Source organism: Spinacia oleracea, chromosome 4, assembly GCF_020520425.1.
Source record: "Spinacia oleracea cultivar Varoflay chromosome 4, BTI_SOV_V1, whole genome shotgun sequence".
NCBI lineage: Eukaryota > Viridiplantae > Streptophyta > Magnoliopsida > Caryophyllales > Amaranthaceae > Spinacia > Spinacia oleracea.
Window position 1 is genome coordinate 157,450,841 of NC_079490.1, and position 21,144 is coordinate 157,471,984.

A 21,144-nucleotide genomic window follows, 5' to 3' on the forward strand; every position below is an offset into this window, starting at 1 on the left:
GGTAATGCCCCGACCAATTAGGTTAATTCCGCTGCTAATTATGCTTTAATAATGTAATTAGAGGTCGGGGTGTTACAGTTTGGTATCAAGAGCAAAGGTTCTGGACCATAAGTGCTAAACCTTACGGGTTTTCGCACGAATAGAATTCATTAGGCTTTAAGTAAAGAATTTTAAGGAATGAGTTAAAAAGAATGTTCTAAAATCTTGCTAAGTTAAAATGAATATGAGTGTGAGTGTAGGAACGAGATCAAAGGGTTTATTTTATATTATTATTTCGCTTCAATCTGATAAGATATGTTATGCAGAATGTCGACCATTGATGCTATCAACGATGTTACTAACAGAGCTCGCAACGAGCATCATGTTCACGATGACAACGACATTACTCACGAGGAGTATGTCCATGTTAATGGCCACGAGGAAAGGACGGAACGATTGGAAAATGTGAGTGCAATGTTGGCCGAATTAGTCCATGATTCTCGGAAGAAGAAAGATGTTAGTGGGAATGAGAGCGCAACGATGTTTAAGAACTTTTCGTCACTCAACCCACCGTCCTATGATGGCAAGCCTGATCCAGTTGAGTTCGAGGATTGGATAAGTCGCATTGATCAGTTGTTTGAAACCCTGCAATGCCCTGAGAAATGGAGAGTTGATTTCGCAGTGTTCTACTTGACGGGTCAAGCAGGATTATGGTGGAAAGTTAACAAGGAACGAAAGAATGGGCCTGGATTTGGTTGGAACGAAATCCAGAAGTTAATGAGAGACAAGTTTTATCCACCATCCTTAAGGAAACAAAAGGAAGATGAATTTCTCCACTTGCAACAAGGAACAATGAGCGTGTTGGAATACGCAAATAAGTTTATGGAGTTGTCAAGGTTTGCACCAGACTTGGTGTCGACAGAGCAGTCCAGGATGAACCGTTTTGAACGAGGTCTGCACCATAAGTACCAGGATAGGTTGTCCACTCAGAGGTTTACTTCATACGAGGATATGGTTGATATTGCATCTAATGTGGAGCGAGTGGTACTACTTCGAGAAGCGAAGAATGTTGGGTATAAAAGGAGAAATGATAACCAAAGCCAAGGAGGAGCAAAGAAGCCTAACCAAAGTTACCAGGGAAATCAAAGGAGGAATGATGGTAATCAAGGAAATAATAGGGGACAAGGATTTCAAGGAAGGAACAATCGATCGCAAGGATGTGCCAAATGTGGAAAAAGGAGTCATGTGGAGAGTGAATGTAGTGTTGGAACGAATGCTTGCTATCGATGTGGAAGCCATGATCATTACGTCAGAGATTGCCCAAATCAAGTGACGCCAACCATGAGAGGACCAGTTTCAACTAACAACGATCGTGGTCGGAACAACAATGCAGGAGGTTCGAACCGCAATCCACCACGACCCCCGCCAACTGGAAGAGTGTTTGTGATGAGACAAGATGAAGCATATGAGGATGATAATGTTATCACCGGTACCTTTTCTATCCATTCGTTACCTGCCCATGTTCTTTTTGATTCTGGAGCTTCACATTCCTTTATTTCACCATTGTTTGCTAAATGTTTAAGTTTGAAACCATGTTGTGACTTTCATGCTATGAGTGTTTCCCTTACTAGTGGAGAAATAGTGAAATGTAGAACCAGGTATAGAGATTGTCCCATTGTAATAGAAAAAGTAGAGTTTCTAGCAGACTTAGTAGCTTTTGACCTATCTGAATTTGATGTAATCTTGGGAATGAATTGGTTGACTAAGTATGAAGCTAACCTTAATTGTTCAAGGCAAAGTGTGACCCTTAGAACGCCAGATGGAGATAGAGTTTCATTCCATAAGTTAGTAAGAAAACCAACGATTCAAATTGTCCATGCTTTGAGAGCACGTAAAATGATTGAGAGTGGTTTATCTGGTTACCTATGTAGTGTTGTTGACCTAAATACCCATGTACCTTCCATTACTGACATACCTGTTGTTTGTGAATACCCACATGTTTTTCCAGAAGAAATACCTAGTATGCCCCCACCAAGAGAATTAGATTTCAGCATTGAATTAATTCCAGGATCTACCTCTATTTCTAAGGCACCATACAGAATGGCACCAGCTGAGTTATAAGAATTAAAGAAACAATTAGATGAGTTACTTGAAAAAGGATATGTTCGACCTAGTGTTTCACCTTGGGGAGCTCCTGTCTTGTTTGTGAAGAAAAAGGACGGAACTATGACGCTATGCATAGATTATCGAGAGTTAAACAAGATTACCATTAAGAATAAGTATCCTTTACCCCGTATTGATGATTTGTTTGACCAACTTCGAGGTGCAAGAGTGTTTTCTAAGATTGATTTGAGGTCAGGTTACCATCAACTTCGAATTAAACCTGAGGATATTCCAAAGACAGCCTTTAGAACTAGATATGGTCACTATGAGTTTGTTGTGATGCCTTTTGGGTTAACCAATGCGCCAGGTGTATTTATGGATTTGATAAACCGTATTTTTAAACAATACCTTGATAAGTTTGTAGTTGTTTTCATTGATGATATTTTGGTATATTCTAGGAGTAATGAGGAACACGAGGAGCATCTGAGAAAAGTGTTAGATATGTTGATTGAAAACCAGTTATATGCTAAGTTGTCGAAATGTGAATTCTGGCTTAAGGAAATATCATTTTTGGGACATATTATCTCTGAGAAAGGTGTATCTGTTGATCCTGAGAAAATAAAAGCAATTGTGGAATGGTCTAGACCAACTAATGTACCCGAAGTACGGAGTTTTATGGGTTTAGCTGGATACTATCGAAGATTCGTCCAAGATTTTTCTAAGGTTGCCTTACCCATAACCCGATTAGTTAGAAAGAATACCAAATTTGTGTGGAATGATGATTGTGAATGTGCATTTCAAGAACTTAAGAAACGTCTCACCACTGCCCCTATTCTTACCCTTCCATCTAGAACTGACGGATTTGTAATCTATAGTGATGCTTCTAAGAATGGGTTAGGATGTGTCTTAATGCAAAATGGAAAAGTCATAGCTTATGCTTCACGCCAACTCAAAGTCCATGAACAAAACTACCCTACCCATGACCTCGAACTTGCAGCTGTTGTTTTCGCCCTCAAAATTTGGAGACATTATTTGTATGGAGTTTCTTGTCAAATTTTCACTGGCCATAAGAGTCTTAAGTACATTTTCACCCAAAAAGAACTCAACATGAGACAACGTAGGTGGTTAGAACTTCTTAAAGATTATGACCTTGATATTCAATACCATCCCGGAAAGGCTAACGTTGTTGCAGATGCATTAAGTCGGAATTCTCACCTAAATTCTACCCTAACTTTTTCCCGAGCCAACCAATATGATCTACAAAAGATGGAAATTGAGTTTACCATGAAAAGAAACCCTTGTTTGAATGTGTTGGTAATGAAGCCAACTTTGATTGATGAAATTAAGGAAGCACAATGTAAGGACTTGCAATTAGAAAGAATAAGGAGTGGAGTGGAAAATGGGAAGTCACCTGGTTTTGTCATTCAAGAAGATGGTACGTTAAGGTTTCAGGGAAGATTATGTGTGCCAAATGATGAGAAGTTGAAAAAGAGAGTTTTAGAAGAAGCTCATAGTTCACCATACTCGATTCACCCTGGAGGAGATAAGATGTATAAGGATTTAAGACAAAGGTACTGGTGGAGCAACATGAAGCAAGAAGTGGCAGAATATGTGGCTAAATGTTTGACATGTCAGAGAATCAAGATCGAGCATCAAAGACCAGCAGGTTTGTTGCAACCTCTGGATGTGCCAGAATGGAAATGGGATTCAGTTTCAATGGATTTTATCATAGGTTTACCAAGATCAACCAAGGGAATGAATGCTATTTGGGTTATTGTTGATCGATTAACGAAGTCAGCGCATTTCTTAGCAATGAAGAGCAACTCGAGTTTAGATCAACTTGCTGAGCTATATGTGAACACTGTTGTGCGATTGCATGAAGTGCCTAGTTCGATTGTTTCTGATCGTGATACGAGGTATCAATCAACCTATTGGAAAGAATTGCAGAAAGCCCTTGGGACGAAACTTAACTTCAGTACCGCATTTCACCCAACGACTGATGGACAAACAGAACGTACCAATCAAATTGTCGAGGATATGTTGAGAGCATGTATTTTGGATTTTCAAGGAACATGGGAGAAGTTTCTACCTATGGTTGAATTTTCGTACAACAACAGTTATCAGGCCACCATTGGTATGGCACCTTACGAAGCACTTTATGGAAGGAAATGTCGAACACCATTATGTTGGAGTGATATCGATGAAGCACGTATTATAGGACCAGAATTGATTCAAGAAACAACTGACAAGATTCGTTTAATCCAGTCAAGAATGATGGCAGCGCAAAGTAGGCAAAAGAGTTATGCAGACCAACGAAGAAGACCTCTAGAGTTTGAGGTTGGAGATCACGTGTTCTTGAAAATTTCGCCAACAAAAGGAATAATGAGATTTGGTCAAACAGGAAAGTTGAGCCCAAGATACATCGGGCCATATGAGATACTAGAAAGAGTAGGTGCAGTAGCATATCGACTAGCTTTACCGACCGACTTGGAGAAGGTGCATAATGTGTTCCACGTGTCGATGTTAAGAAAATATATTCCTGATCCTAGTCATGTGATTACGCACGAACCCTTGTTATTGCGAAATGATTTGACTTACGAGGAGAAACCAATTGAAATTCTTGAACGAAGAGAAAAGCGACTTATAGAAGCAAAGTAATTCCAATGGTTAAAGTCTTGTGGGTCAATCACTTGACATCTGAAGCCACATGGGAAGTCGAAGCGCAAATGAGATCGAAATATCCCCAGTTATTCGTTTAGAAACAATAAGATGTATGAATTTTAATATGCTACTTGAATGATTTTGTTATTCCACCATGTTTGTATAGCGAATAAAATGATTAAGTATGAATTATATGACTCTATGAATGGCTAGTTCGACTGAGCTCCAGTTTCGAGGACGAAACTTTTTCTAAGGGGGTAAGAATGTAATACCCCGAAATTTTAAATTCGATGCATTAAAATTGAAAATATTTATTACCTTAATTTCGTTTTAATTAAATTACGAATAATCGAATTTCGTTATTTTAATCGTTTTTACGAATTATTTTAAACGATAAATTTATAAACTGAAATTATTTATTTTCGTTAACGATAATTTATTTATTTTTAAGGAATTATTTTAATTAAACATTTTATTACAAAATCTGAATTTTTGCCAAATATTGTGAATTTATTAAAAAAAAAAAAATTGAAAATGTCAGCTTTATTTTCTTGCTCCCCACGCTCAAACCAGGAAGTCAATACTTCCTTCCCTCAAAATTCTGTCCAAATTCACTCCTTGGAGCCCAAGGAATACACCTTGTTCTTCACTCTACTTACTTACAAATTCAGAAAATTTAAGGTGGAATTTCAACAACAAACAAAACACAATTTCAATTTCAATTTTTGGTGATTCAATCCAACCAACCACCATCAACCACCGTCTGCCACCACCGCAGCCACCACCGCGCACCACCATTCTCACAACCACCTCAACCACCCTGACCATCGTCGCCCCCAGCACCACCGTACACTCCACCCCTCGTCCCTGCTCTCTTCGCACCCCTTTGCCCTCTCCCCTGCTTCCTCTTTCCCCTTCTTCGGCGCGCCACCAGCGTCGCAACCACCACACCACACACCACCAACTCCAGTCATCCTCACCATCTCGCCAACCACCTCCGCCATCAATTCCGGTGAGCCGCCGCCCAAAAAAAAACACCCAGAAACACCCCCCCCCCCAAACTTCCCCTGTTCGCCCACTTTGTGCTTCATTTCCTCGCTCCCTCGCCGTTCTGCCACCACCAGTCAATCACCACCATCGCCGCCTCACCTCTGGCACCGTGCCACACCATCGAGCCACCCAGCCACCTCCCTCCTCTCCTCTCCTTCTCTTCGTGTTCTCCCCTCCCCTGTTCCGCGCCCTGCTCCCAGAAAACCAAAACCAAAATTTGGTTTTCTTTGGTTTTACTCTCCTTTAAAAACCCAAAATCAAATTGGGCCAAATTAATTTGGGCCTTGGGTAAGAAACCAACTTATGATTTCAGATTTTCCTAATTTATTAGTTTCATGTTTTAATTTATTTCTATGATATAAATATTCACTAATAAAATTATTTATTATTTTCAGGTTTAATTATCGATTTTAATAAAGGAAATTACTAGTTTTATTTAACAAAAATGGAATTTAAATAATATTCATGACAAACAATTTATAAAATAAATATATATACATATATATATATTTTTTGATTGAAAATTTGATTAATATTAGTTTCATTAAATTTCAAAAGTATATTTTATTAAAACTCTTTATTTATAAAATTTATTAATTATAAATCTATGATTTTATAAACTATTGATTTTAAAGTATATTATCGATTTAACTAAAATCAGTTACTAAATGGATTTATCAAGGACAAAATTTAAATAAGATTTTCGTGTAAATTAACTAAGGAAAATATATATATTTCGATTGAAATTTCAATTAATTATATATTCTTCACTAAAATTGGCGTTTAATTATATTTTCATTAAAACTATGAAATTATATATTATTTTTAACATTATTATTAGAAAATTGGTTAATTATAAAGTTTCGAAATTATTAAGTTCAATTATTTATCAATTTGGTACTAATTCAATTATTTAATATTTTTAAAGAAATTGGACTCGGAGCTCTGGACGAACGAACCAACGAAAATCCCTTAGCAAAGTCGCGGAATTAAGGTAACGGCTATTGCTAGTACCCGCAATTCCCTTATAAATGCGATTATGAAATTACAATGTTATGATTTATTTATGAATTGAATGCTTTGACATGTTTTATGAATTGAGGGAAATGAAATGTGATTTGATTGGATTATTTATTATAATATGATTGATTGAAATTCTTATAAAACGATCTTTATAAGAAACCATGAATGAAATGATGTTTCTATGATGCCAGGAAAGAAATGATATTTTATTGATCCCAGGATCTAAATGATGTTTTATCATGATCTCATGATCTAAAGGAATTATGTTACTTCTACTGAAGTAAAAAGGCTAAAATGTAAAATTAAACGAAACATGATAAATGAAAGTGAAATTCCTAGTCCGTTTGGCAGTATATGTTCACAGGTTACGATTCTCGGTCATGCATGTACCCATGGGGCATCCGCCCATTGAGCCAAGGCTCTCATGTTTTCGGGCCAAGGCCCCATGTTTATGGACAGCGGTCCATCGTGGAAGACGTTCCACCATGTCATACTTGCCACGACTAGCATGTGCACCCAAAAGTTAAGAATGAACTAAATAAAGGACTTTATAAAATGTTTTACATTATTCTATTCTCCCTGTGTTATTAAATAAAATTAATTGAAATGAATTTACGTTGCTAGAATAGTTTGTTACTGAGTCTTCGGCTCACCGTTATTTTGTTTTCTGTTTTAGGTACCGCTGGGATCGATGGGAACGAGTAGTGGCGAGGATTTCACTTTAATAATTCTCACCTAGTTTATGTTTTAAGTTTTAATAGTTTAATTAAAGACTTTTAGTAAGTTATGTGCTTTTATTTTGATAATATAAAGGATTATTATATTAATTTTTGGGATTTAATATCTTATGATTGATGGTTGCCTTGTAATTCCCAAGAGGGATTTACGGCAGGTAATGCCCCGACCAATTAGGTTAATTCCGCTGCTAATTATGCTTTAATAATGTAATTAGAGGTCGGGGTGTTACAGTATCATTCTACGAGTACAAGTTTTCCGGCAAGACTCCCCCCATTGTTCATACTCAAGGTATATACGTTCCAAGAGTTTTGAAGCTCTTTGGGTTACACTTTACATTAATTAGTATATTATGTTCAAGGCGACTCAAGACTCTACTCAAGACACAACATACAAACAATTAAACAATTCAACAATGACTCTTCATTATTTTACTTCTTTAGGACTTGTGATCAAACATAGACTCAAGTGAAATTACTCCCATTGTTCCTTCTCAAAAACACTGTTTGAGATAACCCGACATTGCCTATTAACAAGCGGGGTGTGCCCTTAGCACGAATTGTCCTTAATTCAATTCACATAGACTCACTAACATATTCTACCCCTTTGGTAGAATATATATTGCTCACTGGCAATATTCGACTTGGCTCAATAATTATGCTAGACATCCTGTACTATAGCATAATAATAATAATAATAACAACTTGCATGCGCACTACTCATACATGCAAACCAACTTGAACAACTTGCTTGACATAATTCAACGATTATAAAAGTCCATAACATGATAGTTCAACAGAATCTATAAAGCATAATTCAATTAATAACATGCTCGTTCACATAGATTCACTAATAATAATAACATGCTCGTTCTCAACATTAAACATGAATTCATAATAACATATTCATTCCCAATCATCAAACATGAATTCATAACAACATATAAGTTCACATGATTTGCATTCAATACACTTCACAAAGTCCTCAAGGGATGGGTGGTCACCCTAGTCTTGTACGTACCTGGAATACCTAAGTACGGGGGCCACTGTGCGAATCACGACTCACTAGAAATCACCTCCTATAAGCAAAATAAGAGAACTAAATTATTATCCATGTTTACTAAATTTCCAGCAACTATTTAAGATTCTAAAACTCTTAGTTTAATTAGAAATCAATCGTTAATTTAATAGTCTCAAATAGTCAACTCAAGTCCTAACATAAAAACATTGACTTTTTAGTTTAAAAACCCTTAAAAACCAAATTTTTAAAGCTTATAAACAATCTGAAAATTTAATTTGATTCACATAATTTAAATTGTCATTAAATTATGTGAATCAATTTCTTAATTAATTTGAAACCAAAACCCTAACAATAGTTTAATCCGAAAACATGTTTTGACTTCTAAAATCAACACTTTATAAACTTATAAAATCTGAAAATTATAAACTCAATCATCAAAACCAAATTCTTTAATTAAAACACAATACTAACCCAATACGGTGTTCATAACCGTTTTAATTAATTTAAACAACACAAATATTTAAACTAATTACAACAATTAAATCAATTTAAAACTGAAAATTAATATTTTTGAAAATAAATTTTTGATTAAACAATTGATCAACACACACACACACAACGATTAATTATCGTGTGTGTGTGTGCCGACCATCGCACACGACAAGCACACAACAATAGCAGCAGCGCAACGCACCACAGCAGGGCGTGTGCGCAAGGGACAGGCGACGAGTGGGCGCTGGGCACAGGCAAGACGCGCACACACAGCAGGGGTGTTGTGCTGCAACGCGACGCAAGGCGAGGTGAGGGACGAGTGGGCAGCGCAGCAAGGCACAACCACACAGCACGCAGGCACAACGTGCTACGCTGCGGCTGCGGAAAGGCGAGAGGGAGAGACGGGCGAGGCTGCCTTGTGCCGCAAGAAAGGGCGCACGAAAAAGAGAGGGAGTGTGGGTGTGGAGTGTGCCGCAAGGAGAGAAAAAGAGGAGAGAGAGAGAGAGATTTCTGAAATTTTTGGTTGTGAGGGTTTGATATGAGGTCTATTTATAGGTTTTCTCTCGCTTGTGGGCTAGGTTAGGGTAATTTTGAGTTGGGCTTATTACCGGGCTCATTTAAGTTTACTCCTTGCAAGCTTTGTTGGGTTTGATTAAGACAAAACAACCGGGCTTTAAGTATATTAAATTCGTTTTTGAAATACGACCCAACCATTCCTGATTAAATAAATTCGTTGAATTTATTTAATAAAATGTTTTAATAAAAAATAAAAGCTCATTTAATTATCATTAAATGAAATTAATTTATAAAAATACTTTATAAATACGACGAAATGCTTTATAAATATAATAAAATATATTTATAATTATAGAAAAATACGAGGTATTACACTAAGCCCAGGTACCGAACGTGTTGTTTGTAAGACGGGTCTAAGTTATCAGTGAACTTTTGGAACAGTTTGGGGTTCAGGGGGTCTTTGGATTATATGGGCGGCCTGATCCCTCCACCTAGAGAAATAGGTTGTGAACCCTTCATTCTTTTTCTGAGAAAGGACTTCTGATTCGCGCATGGTGACCTGGAAGTCCATATTAGATGAGTACTACTTGATGAAGATGTTGGTGAAGTCTTCCCAAGTGGGGAAGGTTTTGGGATCTTGGTGATAAAACCACTGAAGTGAAGTTGATTTCAGGGGCAAAGGGAAGGCTGGTACGTACATGGAGTTGTCCACACCTTTGAGATTCATCGCACCCACGATGCTTAATAGGTGGTTTCTGGGGTTATTAGTCACCTTAAACTTGGGCTGGTCGGATGAATTGAATTTGTCTGGTAGTTTTCCAAAACGAGCTAGAGGATCAAGTGAGAAATATTTGCTTCCCATGATCTGCTGAAGGACCATTTTCTCGATTTTCTTTTCATTATCGATCTCATTTTGGACCTGATGAGCGGCATTTATGTCGCTCTAAGCTTAGGTTTTCTTATTGTTTTTATTATGATTTTTGTGATTTTTAGGTAGTTTTTATGCCATTTGTATGTTCTTATTCCACTTTGATTCTTTATAGGAAAATCTTGAAGAAATGTGGAAATCCGAGTAGAATTGTGCAAGAAGCAGTCATGTGCGATCGCACAGGAATTCTGTGCGATCGCACAGTGAAGAAGAGGAGTTATTGAAGGAAACACAAGGCTGTGCGCCCGGGTAACAGATGTGCGTTCGCACCAAATCAAGGCAAATTTCCAGTAGCTCTCCATTTTTGCGCTCGCTCGCACAAAAAACAACGGTGCGCTCGCACCAGATTCCCATGCGCCCACACAGCAAAAGTGTGAGACCACACAAGAAATCTTGAAGAGAATTGCTGAATTTGGTCTGTGCGACCGCGCAGAATTTTCATGCGCTCGCACGGCACGAAGGATCTGAATCTTCGCTCTGTGTGGACGCACAGAATTTTTGTGCGCCCACACACACTTACTTGTTCGTTCGCAAAAGGGTGTGTGCGCTCGCACACAGATGCGGGCTGGCACATTTTCGTCATTTAAAATTCTCTTTTCGGAAACATATAAATACTTTTTCGATTATTATTCTCGGGGAGTTAGTTTTTAGTAAGTTTGGAATTAGTTTTCAGTTTTATGCTTTGAGTTTTAGAGAGAGAAAATCAAGAACACTTGGTTGTAGAATTCAAATTTGAAGATTAATGCAGAATTTTTGAAGCTTCATTGTAATTTCTCTTCCTCTTACTCTCTTCTACTTCTTCTAATTGCTTTCTTAATTGCTTTAATTTCTGAATTTTATAATTGCTCTTTTTGATTGTTATTACCTTTGATTCTCATCATTTCAATTCCAATTGCTAGCTTACTCTTCAATTTTCGTTTTCAATTCCATGGATAAGTTCAATTGCTTAATTTCATTCCTTAGCACAATGTGTAGTGAGTAGTTTAATTGTTAGGGTTAGGGGTGATTCTTTGGGAGTAATTGGGGATGTGGAGTTGATTTGTTGATTGGTGATGTGATTAAATTGTGACTTGCAATTTTGGATTTCCATTTTTTATTGGTTTAGTAGTTGCAAATACTATGCTTGTCATTATAATTGGAGCTTTCTTCATGGATTTGTCAAGAAATTGAGAGTCTAAGTATGAATTCGAAGTGGCTAGTTGATTTAGATTCCCATCCTAATTCTAAGGTGACGCGAAAGCGTATCATTAGAGTTAGAATTAGCAAGGTTCGCTAACCGAGAGGGGTGTCGGACCATAATTGTTGGTTGATTCCTTCATTGCATATCCTTATATTATCATACTTTCATTGCATCTCTTTTTCCCCAATGAACCCAATTTGAACCCCGATACCCTAACTCCTTCCATAATTGTTGCCTAATTAGCTTGATTTCCCTAGTTGTGACACATACTTTGAATTAGCTTTCTAGACTAGCTTGGTGCATATACTCAAAATGAACCGTTCTCTTGGGACGATACCTTAGCTTACCACTATAATTCATATTGTGTGTTGGTTTAGGATCTTACAAATATTGTTTGATAGGTGGATTCCGATTCAACGACACGGAAAAAGCCTCATCGGGACCTGGGTAGCTGCTAAGTTTTGATTTTCTATGCGGAGCTGTTCCATAGTGGTAGCCATTTGTTTAAGCTGTAATTGGAGATCTTCGAGCGACATGTTGTTGGTTAGTGCAGGAGAGAATTGAGGCTGGAAAATTGGAGATCCTGGAAAACGAGAATGACGGGTGTTGACTGGAGTTACTATTTCTGCAATCGGACTAGCAATTGGGGTGGAAGACTCGAGACGTGTTAATCTTTGACCTTCAGCCCGGCGCCAAGCAGTGGAACCAAACCTATGTATAAGACAACTATTTCAGGATAACGTATTTTACTTTTGGACAGAATTTTGGTCTAGACTCGGAATGATTTTTTTTTATATAAAAGTGGTTTTTAAAAACTCAACTTAGTTGAACGTCAGAATTATTGAGCCTGAATGGTGTTATGCCAAACATTAGTGTTATTAGAGAACCAATACTACTCTATGAATCGTTTTTTTGTTTTAGTCACGAACAATTAGAAGTTTAATAACAAGAACTGACCCGGTGGGCGTCAGAAAATTATAGCTCTACTGGGTCAGTTCTTGTTTTGTACTTGTATTGGGATTTGCGACCCATTGGAAATATTTCAAAGAGATTTCAACCTATTGGAATGTGTATTAGAATTTGTACTTGTATCGGGATTTACAACCAGTTTGAAATATTTGGAAAGGAACTTCATTCTTTTGTGGAGGCTACCTTCTTGTTTTTTTCAAGGGAATTTCAACCCGGCAATAGGACTTGGAATATTTAAAGGGTATTTCTACCCGCTAATAGGGCTTGGAATATTTCAAGGGGATTTCAACCCGGTCAAGTTTGAAAATTGAACATGTATTATTTCAAGGGAATTTCAACCCGACAATAGAACTTGAAACATTTTAGGGGAATTTCAACCCGTTGGAGTTTGTATTTGGAAAAGGGGTTTGGATTATTTCAAGGGAGTTTCAACCCATTGAATTTTGTATTATTTATAGGGAGTTTCAACCCATTGGAATTTCTAGGGATTTTCAACCCATCAATAGAATTGGGGACATTTCAAGTGAATTTCAACCCATTGGATTTGAAATTGGATTTTGTATTATTTCTAGGGATTTTCAACCATGAGAAATGAAATTGGATCTTGTATTACTCCCTCTGTCCCTTAATACTCGACCTGTCGCTTGCCAATGCACAACTTTGACCACCAATTTCTTTAACTACATATCATAAAAACTTCTAAAAATATTAATATTTTGAAAATATATATTAAGCTGAAGCCAACAATATATTATATACTAACATTTGTTTTCATATACTATAAATAAAATAGGATCAAAGTGAATTATGTGAATAGTGAAAAAGTCAAAACAGGTCGAGTATTAAGGGACGGAGGGAGTATTTCAAGGGACTTTCAACCCGGGATAGGATTTGGAAATTGAATTGTTTCAAGGGACTTTCAACCCGGGATAGAATTTGGAATTTGAATTATTTCAAGGGACTTTTAACCCGGGATAGAATTTGGAATTTGAATTATTTCAAGGGACTTTCAACCCGAGATAGAATTTGGAATACTTTAGGGGAATTTCAACCCATTATAGAATTTGGATTATTTCAAGGGAATTTCAACCCATTATAGAATTTGGAATATTTCAAGGGAATTTCAACCCATTATAGAATTTGGAATATTTCAAGGGAATTTCAACCCATTATAGAATTTGGAATATTTCAAGGGAATTTCAACCCATTAGGAATGTTTTTGGAATTTGTACTTGAAAGTGATGGTAGATAAGAATTTTTGTAGTTTGAACATTGAATTTTGACACTTGAGTTTGAATTGACAACGGAATTTGGAATTCGACAAGAGAAGATTGGTATAGAAAATGAGACTTTAAATTTAGAATTTGAAGAATTTGGAATTTTTGGACTTGAAAATCCAGCATTATGCCGCCATAGGTTTGAGGCTTTTGAAGTTGGATTTGGAACTTGATTTTGAAAGGTTTTGAGGAAGGGCTTGAAAATTGGACATTTGAAATTAGGATTTTGTACATAGAACTTGGATTTGGAAATTTTGACTTGAAAATCCGGCATTATGACGTCGATGGATTGGATTTTTGAAACTTGGATTTGGAAACTTGACATAGAAATTCGGCATTATAACGCAGTTGGATTGGGTTTTTGGAGTTTGAATTTGGAATTTTGACTAAAAAATCCGGCATTATAACGTTGTTGGATTGGGTTTTGAATTTGGCATTTGTGCGTGAGGCATGTTTAGGGGTTTTGAATCAAATGGAGTGGCACTCCTAGAAGACCCTAAATTGGCAATTTTAGATGCATGAGGTTTGGATGATGCTCCTAGGGGTTAGGTTTCCTAGTTGGAGGCTAATAGTTTTGGCAAAGCTAGAACTCGAGGTTAGGCATTCACGCGTGCAAAGACGCCCACACAATGCACAAATAGCACGTTGTCACACTAACATGAATATGAATGCGACATGCAAAGTTCTCAACCTAAGGTCGGTCTAAGTTTTGTATGATGCAAGTGGTCAGCTTAGATGTCAAAAGGGTCCTTAACTAAGAGGCGGATCCGACAACAATCGTTTCACCTCCACCAAGGGGACGTGTTTGTTGGCAGACGACATCCATGCCTGACGTCAGGAACGTCAAGCAAATGTCAAGTTTCGGTAGGCTCGGGAATGGTCAGACACTTTGGTCAGGAACCGTATGGAGAATGACCATTCTGTTACACATTCATGTAGAACACATTCATGTTGGGCAAGGTAGAAATTCATTTTTCACAAAATAGTATTTTCGAAAACATGCATGAGATGCCTAGAATCACAATTGTATTTGAATATTGTACTTGAAAAGTTTACCTTTCGGCGTTCGTTCTCGAAGTTTGGGAGCGCTCTTTCAAAGTTCAAAATTTAAGCCGAACTCCCACTCGAATATTTGGGCAGAAATGGGCAACCAGCCCCTGGAAGCCACTGTGCTGATGGCAGGCAGCAGCGCCAGACGCAGGGGTTGCGCCCAGCGTTACTGCTGGAACTCAACACTTGAGCATAGCAGTGGCAGGTTGCTCATAAGGTGCTCGCATACTCGAATTTGAAGTTTGAATCTCCCTAGTTGAGTCGCCAGATTGTAGGGGGTTATTTTTTGTATAGGATTATCCCTACGGTTTTTGAAATTTTGAACTTGAAGGAGTAGCCACCAAACATTTTAAGGGTCCGGTTTGGACGAACCAAAATTGACTCTTTTGGATAAGGTATTGAATCTTGAAACTGAATGTGTGAGATTCGGGTACGGGAATGAACCGCTTATTTTGGAAAACTTTAAAAGTGCATTCAAACACAAGACCTGGATCATTTTTGTGAAATCCTAATCATGACACTAGGTTGGTTGAATCATGCACAGGCCCGGCCCTGAGGGTAGGCGGGGAGAGCGACCGCCTAGGGCCCAAGGCGAAAAGGGGCCCAAAATAGAAATTTGTACAGTGTATTAGTACAATAATAAATAAACGCACTAGTAAACAACAAAAATGTCCATGGCTCGGTGGTAAGGTGGTGGGACGCCTTCGTATAAGTCTGGGGGACGTGGGTTCAAATCCTTGTAATTGTATTTAATTCCTTATATTTTTTGTTCTTGACATTCCATCCTCTTCGGTTCTCATTTTATTTTTGTTTTACTTTAGCTAGTTTTTTTTGTTTCTTTTTAATTCACTGAATCCTTTTATTTTGAGAAATTGATTTTCTCATTCATATATTTTGTATATGTTTATTTTTATTTACGTATGTAGTGCTTGACATCTACTCCGTAGTTTAGCTATTAATATTCAATTGTAATTCATGTAATATTTGTGGGCGAATTTACCTATATGATGCGCTATTAAAAATCAAATTTCAAACTTCAATGAAAACAAGAGTAAATAGCTACTAATATAAAGATAATGATACTAAAATATATCTTCTTTTTTTTGGATGAAATAATAAACCTATTTATTCATATTGATTTCTAATACCATAATTAAGTGATTATCTATCAGACGAAAATTTTAATGAGTCTTTTTTTCAAAAGGGGCCCAAATCTCTTATTTCGCCTAGGGCCCTCAAAAAGTCGGGAACGGGTCTGATCATGCATTTAGAACATTGTATTTGCTACTTGTACGTAGTCACTTTGCTTTAAAGTTAATTAAGGGAACCTAAGACCTGTTTGTCCAAAAATTATCTTTGTTAAGCGTGATATAACCTTTTGTATATTGTTGTATTTAGCATATTGGGTGATGAAAGCAATAAACATGTAAATCATCATCACAAATAGGAATTATTGAAATGCATACAACACCGTTTAGGTGGGAAACCACATCACCTTAAAAAGGTGAGTAAAGGGTGCGGAATTGAAATAGCAAGCATATGAAATAAAGGTGCAATATTGAAAGTGCGATATTGAAATTGCGATATTGAAAGTGCGGTATTGAAAGTGCGATATTGAAAGTGCGATATTGAAATGACGATATTGAAATGACGATATTGAGATTGTATTATTGTATTTGAAATCCGAACGCCAAACAACTACTTAATAATAAGTGTGTCCAACACGGATTCAATTCTCTAAAAATCTTAACTTTAGATGAGTTGCTCATCATAAAGCATCATGGATTTTGATTATTGAAATAGAACTTGAAATAGAACTTGAATATTGAAATTAGGAGGCTTGGTTCTTAAAGATTAGACATTTTCATGCTTAAAAGGTTTCACCTTTAATATGCTTCATAGCTTGAAATTGATTCTAGTTTAAGGAGAAGTTGATCTCACTTAACATCATTGAATATTGAAAGTAAAACTCGTATTTGAACATAGAAAGTTGAATGTTCATATGTTCTAGTTTGAAAAAGGGTTTGCGCTTTTTCAAACATCCTTGAACTTTGAAAAGATTTGTATTTTGTAAAATTGTATGATGATTGTTGTAAAAGGGAAACCTTTCAAATATGAAAGTTCTTCATTTTACTAATCAGTTTCGAAAATAAAGTTTGAATCTTGCATATTGATATTAAAATATGCTTAGAAAATCATTTGGGGGGAGTTTCAAGAGTGAAATCCTCCCAAAGATTGCACCTTTGAACACTTTTCCTAGTTTATCATGAGTGTGCACTCAAATGAAAACATCATAGGAATTGAATATTGAATTTAGAAAGGTAGAAAAGTAGAGAATACCATGATAATTTGATTAGCGATTCAGATTTACCTATTTAGGATTAGGTTAGTTTTCCAATTTGTACTCCCGATTACGTTGATATTTTAGAAAATTGTAGTGATAATTGAAAGTTTGAAGCTTGAATTTTGTATTGAAATTTGAGAGGGAAAACCAGAATTATGGCGTTGTATTGAATTCCCCCCCCCCCCCCCCCGCTCATTTGGGCAAAAATGAGGGGTTTAAATAGAAGATTATCCGGCTAAACGCCAAGATACGCCAGTGCCCAGCGCAAGGCCAGCGCCTGGCGCAGGTGACGTGTCTCAGGTCCCGCCAAACAAGGACGATGACGCCGTCCTTTTCTTTTGTATTGTAGCTTTTTGTACCTTGTACGAACTTGTACGAATTTGGCACGTATCTTTTCTTGGAGGTTAAGGCATTTTACGACTAAAAAAACTCCTTTTTTTGTACTCGGGTTTTGTATTTTGGACTCGCTTTTACGGGACGGGGCCGGGCATGCTCGGTTTTATGGGTCGGCGCCCGATTTTGAATTGCTTAATGGCATTTTGACTGGAAATGACCTTGTAAAACCAATGGAGAGGTCCATTGGGTGAGATTGTGTTTGGATTTTGAATTTGACTTTTGGAAATTGAATTTTGTACCGAGTTCCGGAATGGGAACGGGCTCGGGAAGTGGACTTTGGATTTTGGATTTTGGAATATATCTTAGCAATTGGGACTTCCGCACGGAGTTGTACCAATCACCTAGCAAGGATAATGGTTTCGTCATCATCCTATTAGGGGAGACACGAATTAGGTGTCTACACTGCTTCTCCCATGTAATGTCACTTTTCTTGTGAGGCCTCCAAATCCTCAATAGAGAAATTCTCCACACTCCCGCCAAAAGTACCTAAATCCCTCACAAACAACAATCACAAAATTTGAAAATTGAATAAATTACATAATCTTATCGGGATAAAAATAAACCCAACTTCTCCCACTTTCCAACTCCTCCATGTCTCAGTTCCTTGTAAAAACACCTTAATTTTCACATTCATCCATTAATCGAATAACTTCTCCCTTATATCCATGAAGACTTAGCCCCTCAGAGCCTGCACCAACCGAACAATGCTTCCTGCAAAGATTTGGGTAATCATTTTTTAATAAACTTTTTAGTTAAATTGCAACGTAAAATGTGAATTTTATTTATTATTATTCTATGATTATGTAACTTTTTGTACACTTTTGTTGGTAATTTTGATTATTTTACCGATTGAATTTGATTTTGACCAAATTACGCTTTTCCCACTTCTAAATGAAATTAGTAACTTTAGTTCTAATTTTCGAGTTTATAGATGGGGTTTAAATAAAGATGATTTTGGAATAGAGTATTTTAGAACAATTATGGGGTTTGAAAAAAATTTATTTTAATGATTTTAAGTTGGAAACATTGGGGTATTTGACAATTTTTGGTAACTTTAGAGCAATTTTGGAGTGGGATTTTGATGATTCTAAAAATAGGATTTTGAATAATTATGAATTTTTAATTGAACATAGTATGTTCATCATCATAATACATATTAGAGCACTTCAAAACAGCAACAAGTTGCAAAAAGCTGGAAAAAAAATGGTGGTGAAGAACATATTCGTGACAGGGAAAGTGAGCACGATAATGCTAGAAGAGAAGCGGTGGTGCTTGCGGCTGGAGCCACTCACAAAGGTTGCTTTGTGATGTGGAGATGTTGTCTAACAAGTGGTCAATTAAGCTTGTGGTTGGTGGTCATAAAGTCCTTGCTGGTAGTGATGACAATGTGGCTTGACGTTACACTTCGTGGCTCGGCTCACAGCCGGCTAAAGGCGGGGCCCGACCCTTCCGACGTGCCCTTCAAGTTTGCTTCATTACTCTGATCTTAATTTAATTTTAGTACCTTCATATAAGTTAAATTTCTACATACGTAGTACTTGTATACGTAATGAAAAAGCAGTAGAAAGAAAATGAGAGGAAATAAAAATGATATCTAATCTGCTAGATAAGTACTGGAGAAAACTTCCCTACAAAAATAAACTACCCACGACTGCCACTCCTGATTTCGTACAAATACAATGTAGAATTCTATGTAAACAACTTACATTTAAAGTTACTACGTTTTCCTACCATTTTTCCGTTTATTCTATGTATAAGGCTATGTATTACATTACCTAATTCCATTTTTTTGTTTCTTAAATCATAGCAGAAAGTTATATTAAGTACCAACTTAAAATATGAAGATCGATCTTGAGTGTTGTTTTATTATATGGTTCTCATAATTTTCAATGTTATAACCGACTTTGATTTTCCATGGATTGCACTCTCTACCTATTTTTAAATTCAAAAATATATTCAGTACGTTGCTCTAGTTTTCCTATAGCTTTCTTGTTTACAGTTTTTCATGTGATCAGATAAATTTGGATTAATGGACTGGTTACAAACATTTAGAGTTGCCACGTGGTTCTTAGTTTGTCATTTATGTGGTATGTCATCAGTCGGTAAGTCGTTAACCACACAAAATAATTGATTTGATATTAACATAACTAGCTTAAGACCCGTGCAACGCACAGATTAGATTAAATTTGTTTATGGGGTATTATTTATTACTCGTAAATAATAATTTATAAATAAAAAATATGTTTAATGAAATAAAATTGATTTATATTTGCTATATGTGTTTGAGAAAATATAAGGTACAAATTAAAAATAACGACGTAGTAAAAGTTGGAATTTGTGTAAAACATTATTAATTAAAATTAACCAATTAAGTATGGTGTTATACTACTTACGTAAAGCACAATTTTAAACTTGTTATTTTTCAACTTATTTTTATTTTTTTCGGGAAGAAATTGAAGAGAAATTATGTTATAAAAAAAATAAGTTAACTTTAAAAAAAAAAAAAAAGAATTACACGATTTCTCTAAATTTTAGGTGTTGAAACTGAAATAAATTTTTTATTTTCTAAATTTTGAGTCTTTTTTTTAGGGATTTAAAATTAGAGAGTTAGATATGTTGGTATAGCTTTAGATTTCATCATAATAGTTATAGTTAACATATACTTCTTCCATTCTTTTTTAAATGACATAATTATTTAGGCACGTTTGCCAACGCATAATTTCAAACACTAATATCTTCGGTTATGGATGAGAAAAAATTATAAAAAGTTGATATCAAAATAATATTTATTCATACGAATCTAATAAGACCCCACAAGACTATATTTTTTTATAAGTATAAATCACAAAGTGAAGTCAAAAGAGCTTGTATGAATAGTGCCCATAATCCAATTGTGTCATTTAAATAAGAATAGAGAAAGTATTTATTAGTCTAGGTCAGAACTCATATAAAATATGTGGTAGATTATATGATCTAAGTTACCACAATATATATAATTTATAGTTTTGGTTATAAATATAATGTGTTATTTCTAATTATTAAATTACTATTTTAGTAAATTTTGTCAATATATTTTTGTTGCTAGATAAGCACTCTTGTTATTACTTTTTGAGTGTAAGTAATGACTCATACAAAACATATAAATTATAGAAAATATGCAAAAATTACAACAAGATATGATTTTTTTAGTAAACATTTATTTGTCATTACTTATGTAATACCACGTATTTTTATTAAATTATAAATATATTTATTATATTTATAAAGTATTTTTAAGTGAAATTAGATTTACATTTAAATGCTTATTTAAATATATTTTATTTTATTAGAAATTCTTGTTTCTATTTTGGGAAGAAAATATTTTTTAAAAAAATTAGGCGAATTATTTCTATTTTTGAAGAAGAAACAAATTTAAAACGCA